Raw genomic sequence first — 18,440 nt, forward strand, 5'->3', positions numbered from 1 at the left:
AGTCATGGTATTTTGCTCATACCTCAGCTATTTATAAACCGATTCGGTTGATTTTCAATGCCAAACTTTTCGAATGTAATTTTGGATACTTTGAAGTGAAGCCAGTGATGCCAAGTGTAGGGAATTTTCCCTTTTTGTAGGGATTTTTCCAAAATTTCGCAGGGAGAGAGCTAAAAATTCGGGTTAAAACATATTTTTTTATTTACATATTATTTATATTTAGGTCAAAAATAAGTCAAACATCGAGGTTGTCCTGGTTTTTTCCTTATATCTCAGACATTTGTGGACCGATTGAAGGGTGAAGGGTGTAATAATGAGGAAAACAAAGCAAAGAAATACAGCTCAAGTTGGTTGAGAAACGAGAAGCTAATGGGATGGCCGGTCAAAGATGACAACTTTAAATGCAGATGCAAGGCTTGTGGCAAAATCTGTCTATATAAATAGAAATCAAATGTCGGTCGTTGGTAATTGCATCAGTTGAGAACGGCTGGACCGATTCCGACAATTTTTTTTATTATGTTCGTCATAGTCCAACTTAGGGTTTTATGGAAAATTGACCACGCCAACTTTTTTTGATTTATCTAAAATCGGAAAACGGCTGCACCGATATGGCTAATTTTTTTGTTAAATGTTCGTAGTAGTCCAATTTATGTTTTACTGAAAGGAAAATTGACCACGCCCACTTTTTTCGATTGCTGGACTGCGGTCAAACTGCTCATTCAGCACTCAAGTTGCCATTGAATATACAAATCATTAAAAATTTACAGCAAAGCACTCTGATCGTTTTTGAAGGCATTAGACAATATGTTGCAAGATTTACGAAACTATCAAAGCCGGTTTGGTGTTGCGAAGATTCTGTTAGCACGTGATTTTCGGCAAACATTACCAGTGATTTCAAGGTCAACGCCAGCCGGACGACTACATGTTTGAAGTCGTCCGTTTTGTGGAAACGCGTGAGTACACATGAGTGCAGAACGATCAATCTGGAGAAGTATTTTCCAAACAATTCCCGTCGCTTTCTGCCAATTCACCGAATCAAAATCCAAACTCACCCGAAATGTGTTACAAAAACCATGATTAGTTGTGCGAACGTGCTATATTGGCTGCGAAAAACATTGATGTCGACAAACTGAATTTTTCAGATTCAAAGTGAAATTGCTGTCGAATTAGTGACGTAGAAATCGCTGAAATTACCCGGATTACCGCCTCCCAATCTCCAACTGAAAGTCGGATCGGTGATCATAAAGTTACGAAACATAACGAAACCACGTCTTTGTAATGGCACCCGACTTGCGGTAAAAATCCTGATGAATAACGGCATCGACGCAGCAATAATTAAAGGCCGTTTCCGGTACGGCTTGCATTCGCAATGACAATTGACAAATCTCAAGGGCAGTCATTGCGTGTTTGTGGCATTAACCTTGAAATTTCACGTTTCTCGCATGATCAATTGTATGTCGTATGTCCCCGTGTCGGATCAGCATCAGCATTATTTGTTTACGCGCCAAACAATGTCGTGTAACACAGCAAATCAATCGAAAAAAGTATTTCTTTATTTTCATTGGTTACCAACTGAGATTAAAAATTATTACTCTCTCCCAAATTTTTGATTTTTTTTTAATTGGACAGGAAACGTCTGTCGGGTCGGCTAGTATTAAATATTAATGTGATTAATCTAATCGAAGTAAACATGCTAATACTCAAATGCACCAAAAAAATCTTTCAAAAACAAAAACCCGAGCAATGGATTCTTTTCTTGACAAACAAGTCCCGGAAAAATCCGCTTAAGCATTTTAACTGTTCAAAATTGAAAAAAAATAGTGTGGGGGAAAATAAAAGGTGGGTGTAAAGAAAAAAATGGATTTTTTTCATAAGTGTATTTTGCAAGCTCTTGTTGAGTTTGACAACAATCTTCATGAAGTAATGCCTTCAATTCTTCATATTCGAACTTTTTATATAACAATATCCATTAAAAACATAAAATATAAAGCAATTTCTTCAACTTAATTAAAAAGAACCCCAAAAAAGTGGTCCCCCTTTATTGGACATTACAGCATTTAACCGGCTTTTCATAGAATGTACCAGCTTTGTTGTGGTCATAGGATCTATTTTTTCCATAACATAAAGTTTAAGTTGGTCTTTATTGGTTATATTGTGCTTCCGAATCTTTTTTTCCAATAGGTCCCATAAATGCTCAATCGGGTGACTGTTTTAACTACTTTGGGACATTACAAATTAGTCATTATTTTCCTATTCCAGAGGTGTGTTTTGGATCGTTGTCCTGCTGGAAGTAATACAACCCTAATTTTTCCGCGCTTTGTTTCAATACGCAAATTTATCCATCGTATTTTCAATAAAAACGAGATTACCAACACCAGAAGAGGCCATATATCCTCATACCATTATACTACTTCCGCTCTGCTTTACAGTTGCTTCGAGTCCATTTCGGTATTTGGCTTTCTGCATACCATTCTTCTTCCATCTGATCCAAAAACATTAAATTTGCTTTCATCACAGAAAATTACTCGATCGCAAAACAAAAAATCTTTATAAAAACACCTTCTAAAAACGGGGGTTTATTTCCTTTAACCTTTATGTCAACAGCAGAACTGCTTTACGCACGTCAACAGCAGCATACCTGGGTATGTTCATACGTTTGGTATGGTAAATGGCATGCCGTTAGCATAAAAATGCTAATATTTAACTCGTTTGTTGGAATTTCTGTATTTTTTTTTTTATTTTCTTAGAAACAGACAAAAGGTTAAAAAATTGTATGATAACCAATTTACCCTTACATTTAGTCATTGCTTTTTGAAAAAAGTGGTTGTGTAGGTTGTCAAAAAATGATTTTTATTGAGTTTTTGCAAATACAAGGTGGCGCAAAAGTAAACATCCGATGTTTATTGGATGTAATTAAAAAAAAAAATTAAAAACTTTGATTCTTCTTGTAGATTATTTTTATTTGGTCTTTTACATCAAGTCGAGAATATGATGTCATGTAAATGGCCGCCGCCACAGTTGATTGTCATTTCAGCCCTTTTTATAGCATTTTCCATCACATGTTTTCAAATCCCAATTCATCAAGTTGCGGTAAAAAGAACTCGTTGATCATTGCTCTGTAGCGCTCACCATTCACAGTAACCATTTGGCCCGCGACGTCTTCGAAGAAAAAAGGTCCGATGACTCCTCCAGCGAAAACAGCACACCATACAGTGAATTTGAGTGGGTGTAATGGCTCTACGTGGGTTACACGCGGATTTTCAGTGCCCCAAAAGCGTAAATTTTGCTTATTTACGTACCCGCTAAGATGGAAATGGGCCTCATCACTCATGATTATTTTTGATGAAAGTCACCGACCGATTATTGGTCAAATAAATTGTCAGCAATATTCCGCGTTCTGGAGCAGTGTAGCATAACATTGTTTATTAACGTGTATTTCGCATGTGTTTACTAAACAAATGTCAAAACAGAACTGACATTAGGGGCCAATCGCAAAATTTATGGCATTTTCTGATAGGAAGATTACTTTTGCGCCACCTGTATAAAAATTTATTAAATTAAAATATTTTTTTTATTTATTAATAGTTTTTAATGAAATTTTACAGTTCTATAGACTATTCTAATACATATAGAAAAATAAAAACAAATTTTGAAATTTATAATCAGGAATCCCGTAATTCCCAAAAAAGTTTTGAAAAATCACAAAAATGGGATTTTTTAGTTTTTTTGCTATAATATCCACACAAGGAGCGGGGTTATCGGAACCCTTTACAAAATAATTAAGAACATATTTGGCCATCTAAAATAGGTTACTTTATTTTGATATCGACTACGCGATTTGAGAATTTTTGTAAATGAGCTTTATCTTCCAAACAGGTGATTCTATCCTAACCAAACTTTGGCTAGGATATCAAGAAATTTCAAGTCGATCCGAATATCCAATTCAGAGATACAGCATTTTCAAAATGCAAAACATACCCGGTATGTTACCGTTGACATAAATGTTAAATAAACCGGATACTTTTGATTGCAAATAAAAGCAACAACAGTTTAAATAGTCACTATATGTTTTTAATACACAGACACTTTTATAATGTACACACTTAAATTACACTTGTATTACTTTATAATGTACAAGACAGTAGTAGTCAGTGAGTTTATTACTCACTGACTATTTCGAGTAGCCTAGATTGTTTTAACGGTCAAAACTAGTATATTCGAATTGTGGAGCTTTCTATGTTAATGTTAGCAGCTTAAACATTTAGTGTTGCCATACTTACAAACACTGCTAATAACTGCATTCACTGCCCAGAATCTCGTATTTCTTTCCTTGAATAAAAACACTATCCTCTATATTTTTTCAATTTAAAACCATTTTACATTTATTGTTGTTAATGAATTTTTTTTATTATTTTTACATTTGTTTTTTTTTCTGCAATTACGTAATGGTTATTGTTGTTTTTTATTATTTTTTCAATACACATTTAATAAATTGTTTAAATAATGTTTAATTTCTATTCGTTTGACATTCAGTTTATGTGTTTTATAACTATAAAACAAGAAAAAAAATATTTAAATTAATTAAAACTACAAATAACAAGTATTATGATTTCAGACAAATATCGTTTAGTTTTAATTAATAATTTTATAATTTAAATGCTAATTACTACGACATTTATAATGCATATATTTATGTTTATTTATATGTTAACTTATTGGTTTATTAAGTTTTTTTTTATATAAAAAAATTACTCTAAACTTTAATTAATTTTTTAGTTGATTTGTAATAGGAAACGAAATTACAGCCAAAATTAAATTTATATATAAGTATTTACAATTTTTTTTAATAAGTAAGAGATTTTTATATCAAAATGCTAATTCTGATTATTGTAGCTCTTATTCAGCTTCGGACAGAGAAAAATCATGATCACTTATACTATAATATGATCGACAAATCTACAATATTATTGTTATTACAATCATACTCATGATTTAGATGATTTTAATATTTAAAATGAAACAGTTATTTTAATCTGGCCAACCATTAAAAATAAAGTTTTTTAATTTTTGGAATTTTTTATTAATAAGTAACAAAATTTATTGCCAGATTTTTTTTATTGAAACTATCATCTATCATCAATGTTTTTTGTAATATTTTTGTTTTTTAGCTCCAATATCCATTTCATAGAAATTAATAACGTGCATCGAAATTGTTGATTTAGTAGCACCCAATCTTCATGGAGTAATGCCTCCAATTCTTGGACTTCAAACGTTTTTGGCTGGCCTGGGAGATCTTTGTCTTCCGTGTCAAAATCATCACTTCTGAACTGCAGAAACCGATGGAACACATTCAAAATAAGCTTTTGCTTCAGTGGCACTTTTTTCAAATTAAAGAAGTAAATCAAAACTTCTCGCAAATGACGCTTTGTTCAAGGAGCATTTTTGACATACAAAATCGACTTTTAAGGTCTCTCAGCTTCAATTCTTATGATACCCAATTTCCTTGCTTTTATTTTGAAATTTCTGATTGTACAAATTTTAACATTTCCGAAAGAAAAAACTTTGTTATTTACACTTTAATGTTCAATAATTAAGTGGGAGTAAATGACAGATACGCATCCTTCAAAATGGCATATAAGTTATTAAATACAAAAACCGCGTTCCAAAGATACGCCATCTATTTCCTGGATTTTTAAGACATACACCCAATAGGTAAAAAAATCGATTTAGTCGCGGTTGTTATCAACCGACATAGAGCGATGTATCAAAGTCTCCTAGAATACACGATAATATCATGGAAAATCAAGAAAAGTAAATTTAAATGGTCCAGCTAGTTAGCGGTTGACTCGAAAATTGTAAAAGATATTATATTTAAATGTAAATATTTTCATAAACAGTAAAAAGGGCAGATTTTTTTCAGAGCGACGCGTTAGCATTATCGGATCACCCTTTTTTTACAATTCACGGAGTAATTAAAAACTCGCAAATTCTAGCTAATTTGGACTTGATTTGCATCTGAATCGTAGTGTGCTCCGATACTTCCAAGGTCTTAAAATTGTTCGAGTTATAGGCTTTTAAAAATTTAAATTTTAAAATTTGGCCATACCTTGGTCCGCTTTTTTAAAAATATGGGTCGTAATTTTGGACCGAATGGACTCGAATTTTTTTTATTAGTTAGACAACTAAATTACGAATAATATACAACAGATTTCAGAGCAATATCAATTATGGATCCAATAATAATTTAAATATTCAAAAAATAGTTGATTTTTGCTGTTTTTTGGGCGAAAAGAGTTAAGTCACTCTTTTTTAATTAAAAAAAAACTTTCTTTAAGAACATATAACAATTTTATGTTTTTCTATAAGGTATCTTTACGGAGAACATTTTGATTATAGTTGCCAAATTTTAAAATTAAAATTTTTAAATGCCTATAACTCGAAAATTAGAGAGACCTATCCGAGCGCTTTTCAATATTAAAATCGGATGGTGAACAAAAAAATGGCACGTGTTTAAAAATGCGCCGCCCCTGGAGCATTTGTATGGCCCATTTTAATAACATAAACTCGAATCCTCCTTGGCTACGCCCACGTAGCCCGATCGAACCAGCCGTTTAGAAATGCCAGATTTATTTCCAAAAAATTTCGATTCTGCCCCACTGTGCAATCCTTCATGGGAAGATGGGAAAACAACTGCATAAAATCGTGTACGATGGAGATGCTTTGTGGAAGCCTTATGCTCCTAAGAAGAGCATCAAAAATCGCAGAAGTACAAAGTAATTTGTTTCGTCAATATCCATTATCAATTTAATTTTTTTAGTCGATTGCGTGTTTTTATACCCTTCACCATGAGTGGCAAGGGTATATAAATTAACTTTAAATTAATAAAGTTTTTTAAAAAAATAATTTTTTTTATTGTGGGTTTTTACCGCACAACTTCTTTATTATTCAATGGTAAAAGTACAAGTGAATTATTCTTACAAACTACCCTAAACAGCAACCACAGGTTTTCTTACTCGTTGGCTGATCACGCCACTCTTCCATGCTGACTCGTGTAGCCGCTAGACATGGTGTCAGCACTTTTGATGGGAACAAAGCTACGTTGTGTCTGGATTGTTGTGTAATTGTAGATGCAACGTAAGCTTTGTTGACTGTGAGAATTATTTTATTTTTTTAAACATATTTCAACATATTTGGTGTTAACTCCTCCCTCCTTAAATACAATCGTCCCGATTGTTCAAAATGAGTGCAGATCGTAGATGCTTGATTGTTTCCTCTTCGTTTCTCTACCATCTTCCGGTACTTCAGTTACTTCTGGAAGAGTTTCTTTTACTTCTTTTTCCTGGTGGCCAAATCTTTTCCACAGCTTAACGCATGTAACAACTCCAAGGACAGCAATTAAGATCAATGTAGCAATTATTGTCAGTACATTGTTTTTGGTTTCCAACAGCTTCAACCTTTCAATATTTCCCATATTTATCTTTTGTAGTCTTTCTAATGATAGCACTTCCTCTATCCTGTCACCAGTCGCCTTTGGTTGTAGAGAGGCTGGTAGGGGTTTACTGCCGCTTATTTCTCGTGAATAATATTCTTGTCCATCGATCGTTATTGTTGTATTAAAGTATTTTACCAGATATGTTCCGTTCAATTTTATCTCCTCATCATTTGTTGTGATCTTGCCGTTATATTGATTTAGTAATATGATATCGCTTCCGATCTCCTCAATAGTGGCTACATGTTCGTTGTTAACCTGGGTGCAATTCCCTATTCTGTTCTTAAATAGGTTAGTTATACAATAGTCATCTCTTAAATCAGCTAAATTATTTTTATTACATATGGTTAGATCATTATAATTTTTACATTTATATTTTATAGCGAATAAAACATTATTACAATTTAAAATTTCATCGAATTCTATTTTATCTATTAAATTACCAAATTTTATAGGTTTTGCCAAATATGTTTCACAGATATCATTTTGTGTAATTGGAATGCTTAAAATATATAAAATTTCTTTATTATTTGTTACAATTTTTACATTTCCGAAAGTTAACAATTCATCTACGCTAAATATTGGTATGTTGTAATTTTCTAAGACATTATTTAAAATTTCGATTTCTGTTTTAGATAAAATAAATGAGTTCACAATATTAACTTTCGCCCATTGTATTGCATATTCAATATTTTGTAATTCTTTTTCAATTAAATTTAATTTATGTTCCAATCTTATTGTTAATTCGTTATTCCAATCTTCCTTTCTAACTCTCAGTATTTCATTAGTAATATTGGATACTTCCTGTATTCTATTGATGGTCAGTTCGTTCACAATCATCTGTCTATTATTGTTTTCTAAAAGGTTTTCCATTTTCTGAGATAGAATTTCAAAGTCATGGCTGTCCGGTGTTCCGGCAATCCATTTCCATGCAGTGCCGACAAAGTCAATCGATCTTTTTATCTTATTCGGACTCAGACGTTTGATAAGTCCCTTTATATCAAAGACTTGTTGTGTTAGAAACGGACGGAGCGGATGGTCATGTGTAATATTTGTATTCAATAAATACTCTAGATTGTCAACTAAATCTTTATATTGTTCGAGATTGATGGAATGCACAACTTTAAATGTCCCGTTCTGTCTTCTCGCTATCCCAGTATGGATTGTTACAAGTCTGGCGTTAGAGTAGTCAAGAATGTTAAAGTCTCCCATAACAGTTACCACAAAAAGTCTGAAAAGGAGGTGGGGGAAAAAAAATATTTAATTTAAAGGTGCGGAAATTTAATTTCTTATATGACTTTTATGGATTACGCGACCACTTTCCGTTACTATGGTCGTTCCACGATTTTCTTTCACTATTTCCTCTTTAAAACGGTTACTTAATTTGGTGCCTAGTCTTTTGTTCGATTTTACATAAACTAATTGTCCAGGAACGTATTCCTTGACTGGTGTTCTATTTTTATTATGATAAGCAAGGTCCTTTTCTTGTTTGCGTTTAAGTCGTTCAACGTTCGAGAGTCTTGTTGTCTCATAGTCCTGTGGTGAAAAATCAACGGTTCGTCCAAAAAATAGGTCTACTGGTTTTCTATTAGTGGTAGTGTGAATAGAGTGGTTATATTCATTTACAGATCTTTCCAATAGTTCATCAAAATCCCTAGATGTTCCTTCCTCTTTGAGGCATCTCATTATTTCTGCCAAAGTGGAGTGAAAACGTTCTATTTGTCCATTTGGCTCACTTCTATATGAAGGAGTAGTAAAAATGTTTATTTTCAAGTCTTCTCTCATCATAAACAAAATAGAAGCTGAATTTAATGAGGGTTCATTGTCCATAACTACATTCTTTGGTACCCCATAAAAGAATAAAAGTTCCCTAAGTGGTTTCCTAACGTCCTCAATGGATCTACCACTAAGTTGTTTAACTTGTACGTATTTCGAAAATTTGTCGATTGAAGTCAAAATCAGTTTTTTATCGGTTGAAAATATGTCTATGTGAATTGTGTGACCAGGATATGTTGGTATTGGCGTTTCCTTAAGTTCCGGCGTATTTGGATGTCTTTCGTATTTGTTCTTTTTGCAGATTGAGCACAATTTTATTATTCTCTTGATTTTCCGCGCCATCCCTGGAAAATAATATTTTTCCATAATTTGTGCTTTATTTTCTCTTTCATTGCGATGTGCCCTAGTATGTTCCTCTAAAATTATGTTTTCTTGGTCATTTTCAGAAGTTATGTCGTTGACTACTAGTTGAGTGAACCTACATTTATAATTTGAAAAGTGATCCGCATATATGTTCTGAATCTTTCCCATTATTGGTTCAGGAGTTTTAATACCATTTATTACAGATGGATTAAGGTATCTTTTAAGGACGTCTATTAGTTTCTGTTCGTCATAACCTGTTTCTAGTATAAGATGTCGGTGGTATCCTGGAAAAACTATTTTAAACTGGTATGAAGGTACTTCACCAATGCTTATAAACAGTTGGTTCTTAAATACATTCACCGGAGTTTCAACACTAGGTATAAGGTTTTCGGATGAACTTTCTGCACTGTGTTGAGTCATAGTAGAAGGGTCTGGTCGATCCTGAAGAATGTTTAATTCCAAAGGATTTCTAGACAAGGCATCAGCTACTACATTAGTTCTACCAGGTTTGTATCTTAGTTCGTAATTATATTCCTCCAGGATGCATTTCCATCTCTTCATTTTAGAGTTATTATTGTTGTTACTGAGAGCATAAGTAAGTGGTTGATGGTCTGTATAAATAACCACTTTCTTTGACCCGTAGAGATAATTCCTCAATGAACTTAATGACCATATGATAGCCAACATTTCTTTTTCATTGGCAGCATAGCTCTCTTCAGTTTTATTAAGTGTCCTGGAAATAAAGGTTATCGGTTTATCGTCTTGACTGAGTACTGCTCCAATAGCAAAGTTCGAGGCATCAGTTGTCAATTGAAAATCTTTATCAAAATTAGGATATGATAGAATAACTTCTTGTGATACCAATGCATTTTTTAAATCATCAAAAGCTTTCTTTGCCACATCATTTAAATTAATTTTAGTCTGACAAGATGTTGATTTCGATACTCTTCCTTCTTCCCCACGTAAAAGGATCGTAAGTGGTTTTGCAATATCAGCGTATCCCCTAATAAAGCGCCTATAATATCCTGATAAACCCAAGAATGAGCGGAGTTCTTTTAGTGTCTTAGGATAATTAAATTTTAATATCGCTTCGACTTTCTTTGGGTTAGTTTTTATTCCCTCTTTCGATACAACAAATCCTAAAAATTCCACTTCTCGTTTAAAAAATTCACATTTGTCTAACTGTATTTTCAAGTGAGCTCGTTCCAAAGTTTCGAATACTTCGTTCATATGTCGAAGGTGGGACTTTTCGTCTTTACTAAAGATAATAATGTCGTCCACATAGACGTAACATATTTTGCCGATTAATTGCCGCAATATGTCGTCCAGTGCTCTTTGAAAAATAGCCGGTGCGTTTTTAAGCCCAAAGGGTAATCGAGTGAATTCGTACTTGCCATTATTAATCGAGAAGGCAGTCTTTTCCCTATCTTCTTCCCTAAGCGGAATCTGATGGAATCCGCTTTTGAGATCTAATACAGTAAAGTATTGATTCCCGCCAAGGTTTGCAAGGACTTCATTAATATCTGGTATAGGATATTTATCAGATATTGTTATTGCGTTCAGTCTCCTAAAGTCCACAACTAACCTAAATTTCTTTTTTCCCGATAAGTCATTCTTTTTAGGCACTACCCAGATAGGGGAATTATAAGGTGATCTCGATGGCCTTATAATACCGTCACGCAAAAGTCTATTAATTTCTTCTTCTACGACATCCTTTAGAGCCATAGGGTACGGATAGCTTTTTGCGTATATTGGTGATCTATTCTCTGTTCTAATTTCTCCCACCACCACGGTGGAATACGTCAATTTTTCGTCTGGTTCAGCGAATAAATGACCATGTTGTTTCACAATGGCTTCGAGGGATATTTTCTGTCCTTCGCTTAAATGTTGAGTTCGTATTTCAATGTTATTCACGTTTTGAGAAGCTCGCTGCTTGATATTAATTCTTTGTCCATTTTTGATTGTAAAATAGTTGTCAGCGGTATGAATAACAACAGATAGATCTTTCATACTGTCATTACCTAATATCGCGTCAAATGAGTCAAAATTCGGTAATAAAAAAAATTTAAGTGGTTCATCGTCAATTCCGAAAAGGTTTAAAAATGTGTGTTGTGAAATTCTTATTCCCCCGTTAGCTGATTTAGCAAAAAATATTTCCTCGTTGTTCTTTGGGTTCTTCACTAAGTCGGGTCTTATATAATTTTTGTTACTACCTGTATCTAATAAAAATGAAATTGTTTTTCCGTCCCTCGTTCTTGCTTCAAAGTACGGCAACGAGGAACAATTTAATCTAAAAAATTAAGCAAGGGCTGAACGTCATCCGGTTGGACCTCGTTATTTCCCGCAGCGACATCGTGTTCATCCGGGAGTTGTTGAAGGTAATCCTGAACATAACCAAATTCATCATCCGGTGGACGGGTATCAACCTCACTACCCTCAGGTGGGTAACAGGTCCATTCATCCCATGCGTTTTCAGGCACATATTCGGTGCTTATATGAAAGTTCCTTTGCATCTTACTAATTGGTTCTTGGAAAGACCCGTTGGCAGGTCTTTTAGGATTATGATAGAAACTTGGCCGATTTATGTAGTTAACCTGTTTAGTCTGATTTGAATGATCAATTTCCATTGGTTCCACACCAAGCGGTCTAGGATAGCCATTCATGTCATTTGTGTTCCGAGGGCGAATCATTTGTCCTGGGAATCTGTTAGGGTAAATAGGTTGTCTTATATTCGGATTAAAATTCCTTACAGGATTATATCGCGGTGGAATTGGTGGTCTAAAAGATACGCCAGCACCGGTATGAGCTAGCTCTGGATAAAATTTACGACCGTAAGTAAGATTTGGCGACCCAATTCTGTCCTTCTGAGCCATTGCCCTAGAAGTCTGTCCGTGCGCATAGTTTCTTCGAAACGTCATGTTATCCAGTTTTAGACATATGTGCAATGCCTGAGGCAAAGATGTCGGCTCTCGAATACTCAATAACCTAGGAAGGTCACCGCTAAGACCCCTTATAAAGGTGTCTAAAGCTTTTTCTCTGTACGTATTGGTCATCGCGCAGAGGCTACCCTCATCAAGATCAAGACAAGAAACCTTGTCAAGTATCAATGACAGATGCTGATACACAGCTTGATAAAATTCGTTAATTGTCCTATTTCCTTGACATAATACCGTCATCTGATACTCCAGGGTTCCGATATCCCTTTTATCTGAATAGTGCATCATCAAGCACTTTTTTATTTTGCCCCAATCTAGTGGAGTTCTATATGACTCCAAAGCCGTGTCCGCGTCACCAGTTATTTTGGTTCGGATAACGTGTAAAATTGCATAATATCTACCGGTGTTCCGTAGAGGATTAAATAATTCCAATACTCTATCTACTGACTTTCGCCAGGAGTTGAACTCTCCTGGTTTTCCGGAGAATTCTCGTATGGAGCGTACAATGTCCGGGACCCTATCAAGTTCTTCCAGACCTGCGGTAACCGTGCCTATAGGCTGGTCTACCCCATCGTCCAATAAATTGTCATTTTCCACTCCTGTTATGTTCTGTATCATCTGTTTGATTTGTTCTTTTTGAACTTCATTCAGTCCGGGAAGAGTGAATGAAGTGGTGGGTCTGTTTGATGTTGTCATTGTCAGTGCCTTATTCAATCTTTCCGTTATTTCTTCTATTGGATCGTCAGGCATGAGGGAACAAAAAAGGAAATTTCTTTCTAAACTAATGAAATACCTTGAAAAGAATTCTTAGAAATTTCACAAAAAAAACTTTCTTTGTATTTATTTTTAATATAAAAATTTTTTAAAAAAACAATATCAATCGCTTAATTTATCTTTTTCTTTTTTCTTAAGTTTTAAATTTAAAAAATACAATTATTAAATAATCTTACAACAATAGCCGCAACATGTTGGTTGATGGGTGCTGTTCGATGCTTGTTGTTTTTTTCTTCTTTCGCCGCCTTTTCCTATGTAATTCGCCTTTAATTTAACTGATAATATTTTATTGAATGTTCCTTAGTTTTAATTTTCTTTACTAAAATTTATTTATGTTCTTTTAATTTTTCACTTATTTTGTTATTTATTTGTTCTTTTGTTTTAATTAATTTCTTTATTTTTAGTTTTCTTTACTTAATTTTTTTTAATTTCTTTTAATTGTTCACTTATTTTGTTTTTTATTTGTTCTTTGTTTTAATTTTTCACATGAGTTTATTTCTTTATTTCAGTTTTCTTTATGTAAATTTATTTATGTTCTTTTAATGTTTTTTTTTTTTTTTTTTTTTAAATTATCACTTATTCTATCTTAACAATTTTCCGCGTCCGCGGGCTTGGCTGGCATCGGCGCACGCTCGATCCTTTTTATCCTTTAGGGATTACTAAGGGGCCACTACCAAGGCTTGACTGTACGTATTTACCGAAAGGACTTTTTTAGGGTCCCTGCTCGGGCGCCAATTAACTTTAAATTAATAAAGTTTTTTAAAAAAATAATTTTTTTTATTGTGGGTTTTTACCGCACAACTTCTTTATTATTCAATGGTAAAAGTACAAGTGAATTATTCTTACAAACTACCCTAAACAGCAACCACAGGTTTTCTTACTCGTTGGCTGATCACGCCACTCTTCCATGCTGACTCGTGTAGCCGCTAGACATGGTGTCAGCACTTTTGATGGGAACAAAGCTACGTTGTGTCTGGATTGTTGTGTAATTGTAGATGCAACGTAAGCTTTGTTGACTGTGAGAATTATTTTATTTTTTTAAAACATATTTCAACATATTTGGTGTTAACTTATATAAGTTAATCATTCCGTTTGTAATTCCTACATTTTTCATTTGCGACCCCACAAAGTATATATATTCTGGATCGTTATAGATACCGAAATCGATATAGCCATGTCCGGCTATCCGTCTGTATGTTGAAATCAACTATCCGTAGCCTCCTAATATCTTACATACATGCTTCATACATCAATATATCGGGAATTTTTCCGGCTCGGTTGCAATTTAAAATTGACAAAATCGGTCCATAAATGGCTGAAATATAAGGAAAAAACCAGAACAACATCGATTTTTGACTTATTTGTGACCTATATCTGGATTACTAAGTCATTAATATAGACAATATGGATATCTAATGATAGATATTTCAAAGTCCATTGCAACGATGTATATAAGGCTATAGTAAGTTGGACCTACAATGAATCAAAATAGGGAAAAATATTTTTTACCCCGAATTTTTTTTTCATCAAAAAATTAAAAAAAAAAAAAAATTGGAAAAAAAACTTTTTTAAAAACATTAAACAATTTTGAAATAAAAAAAAAATTAAATTTTGTTTACCTCAGGTTGTAGTAAACATACAAATTGTTCGAATTGAAAATAAATTTTTTAATGAAATTTTACAGTTATACATATTTTCCTATTAAAAATATAAAAAATAAATAAATTTTTTTTAATTTAATTTCTGGAATCCCGCAATTCCCAAAAAAGTTTTGAAAAATCAAAAAAATTTGATTTTTTTTTAGTTTTTTGCCAATAATATCTATAACTAGTGCGAGGTTATCGAAAACCTTTATAGAATAATTAAGAACATATTAGGTCATCTAAAATGGGTTACTATATTTTGATACCGTCTATGCGATTTGAGAATTTTTGCCCTAAATTTGAATTTTACATAAAACAAGTAAGAGAGCTATATTCGGTTGTACCGAATCTTATATACCCTTCAACAAATTATACTTCAAAATACAAATTTTAAATATTTTTAGGTAAACAAAATTAATTTTTTTTCCAAAGTTGTTTTTTCATTTTTTGGAATTTTTTTTTTTCAAATTGTTTTTAATTTGAATTTAAAACTATGGTCTTATATACGTCGTTGCAAAGGTCTTTGAAATATCTATCCTTAGATATCCATATTGTCTATAAAATACATTTGTGGACCGATTTTGCTGATTTTAAATAGGAAACTTCCCAAAAGCATGTATGACAGAATTATTGAAGATTTGGATCGCGAAGATATCTGGGGTCTTCAGAAAATTGATTTCAACAGACAGACGGACAGACAGTCATACGGACATGGCTTAATCGACTCCGCTATCTATAAGGATCCAGAATATATATACTCGGGTCGGAAAATTATATTGGGGAAATAACAAACGGAATGCTAAACTTAAATATACCCTTCTCACGAAGGTGAAGGGTATAAAAATGCGTGTTTTTGGATGGTCCCCTGGGTATGGAAAATTTAAAATTTTATTCATTAAATATTTTTAAAAAGTATAAATTCCTTATAAATCTTCTTAGAACTTAAAAAGAAAAAATGTTGTGTTTTTCCAAAAAAACTAGTGAAAACTCGCATTTTTAAATTGTTTAAGTTCAAAAAACTTTGAAGTCAGTCATGATTTTTAAACAATTTTTTTTATTTGAAATATATATTTAATGTTAGTTCAGAAAAAGAAAAACGGAGAAAATCGGAAGATATTTGAAACAGCAAAAATCTGGAGTAGGGTGGGTCAAAATATTGAAAATATACTGTTCAAATGCGAATATCTGCTAAGCTGTAAAAGATAATTGATAGCTAGGACTAGGTATTTTGCAGAGCTCGACGAGAAGATTCTATATAAGTAATTTTTTTGAAATCGAAACACAAAAGAAGAAATAGAATCCATTGAAAAATGTAATACACCCAAGGTGTTCTATTTTGTGAGCCCTGGCCGCCCCCCATGGTGGCCCCATGAGGTCCAAATTCAAAACTTAAACTCCACAACACTTTATCTTTGCGCTTGTTAAACTTCATTCAAATCGGTCTAACCATTTAGAAATTACAGATTTATTTCCCTTTTTTTTCTATACCAAATAAATCTGGCATTTCTAAATGGCCGTTCCGATCGGGATAAAATTCGACGTGGGCGTAGCCAAGGAGTATTCGAGATTAAGGTATTAAAATGAGCCATACAAATGATCTAGGGACAGCGCTATGGGGGCTCAAAGTAGGGTACCTTCGACATGTAAAATTTTTAAACACGTGCAATTTTTTTGTTTCCTATCCGATTTCAAAGATTTTTATATTTTTGGAAAGCGCTAGGTCTTGAAAAATGCGTTCGTGTGTTATAGGCATTTCAAAATTGAAATTTTAAAATTTTGCCATACCTTGGTCCGCTTTTTTAAAAATATGGGTCGTACTTTTGGACCGAATGGTCTCGAATTTTTTTTATTAGTTAGACAACTAAATTGCGAATAACATACAAAATATTTCAATATCTGTTATGGATCCAAAAATAAACGATTTTCAATTTAAATATTCAAAAAGTAGTTGATTTTTGCTGCTTTTTGGGCGTAAAGGTGACTTAACTCTTTTTTAATTAAAAAAAAAACTTTCTTTAATAACATATAACAATTTTATGTTTTTCTGAAAGATATCTTTACGGAGAACATTCTGATATAAATATCATGTCCCATTCTTGGAACATGTCACCCATACGTCCTTCGGAATTTGACCTATTTTTTTTTATCAAAAAATCAACTTTGGGCCACATGTTCTAAAATCCCAAAGTTGGGATCAGAAAACAAAAAGCAGCCTTGGAAACCTTGATGTGTTCCTTATTTATCGCCAAAGTATTTTCCTAGCCCCGAAGGAAACATGGACCCTATAGGCAAAATTGTAAAAATACCATTTTTGGGATTTCGCTAAAATTTTTAGAAATTGCGGGATTGCCTTTGACCTTTTGACAAGTTTTTTTAAACCTTGTTATTTAGAATGACAAACATAAAAAACGTTAAAAATTTCATTGAGTTTCGTTAATAAATAAAGCTTTTTTACATATTACATATTCATTGAGTTTCTAAAACTAAAATTTATATCAAAATTTTAGTAGGATTGCAAATATTAAGAACAATTTGATCCACATTTATTCCAAGCTATATTGTTTTGTTTAGATAAGTTAATTTTTGGTCTTACAAACAAAAAATTTCAAGTCAATATCTCAATTAGATTCAAAAATATGCCACTTTAAAACTCCGTCCTTCAAAAATATTGCACTTTTTCATACTAAAAAATTTTGTATAAATTTTCAAGACCTAGCCGAGCGCTTTTCAAAAATATTAAAATCTTTGAAATCGGAGGGGAAACAAAAAAATGGCACGTGTTTAAAAATTTTACATGTTGAAGGTACTCTACTTTGAGCCGCCATATCGACGCCCCTGGAGCATTTGTATGGCCCAGTTTAATAACTTAAACTCGAATGCTCCTTGGCTACACCCACATAAAATTTTATCCCAATCGGAGCAGCCGTTTAGAAATATCAGATTTATTTCCAAAAAATTTCGATTCTGCCCCACTGCGCGCTGAAGTTTTGTGATGCATTTACAAGGGGAAAAAAAGATTTTTTTTTTCAGTTTTTGTCAAAATTTTGCCATTAAATCATTACTTTTGCAAAATTATGAAAACTAATCGAAATGTGTACGTAATTATCGTTCTAATTTGGCGTATGACCCAGATTTCCTTACTGTTATGAAGTAAAGTTTCGGACTATATTAACAATTATCTGGAGTATAATATTCTGAACAGTTTTAGTTTAAAATTCATAACAGTAAGGAAATTCTCGAAAATTTAAACTGAGATTCGGCACAGCCGAATACAACACTCCTACTTGTTAAACATATTTTTGGAGAATAAAAAAAAACTCTATAAATATTTATTCACTTTATTTTTTATTTTTTGTAGTTTTTATTTAAACACAATTATAATTATTTTTAATTGTATTTAATAATATTAGGACATGTTTTGTTTTAAAGTTTGTAGTAAAATTATTATCGCTTATTTTG

The sequence above is a fragment of the Calliphora vicina genome, chromosome 1, assembly GCF_958450345.1.
Source record: "Calliphora vicina chromosome 1, idCalVici1.1, whole genome shotgun sequence".
NCBI classification, from domain to species: domain Eukaryota; kingdom Metazoa; phylum Arthropoda; class Insecta; order Diptera; family Calliphoridae; genus Calliphora; species Calliphora vicina.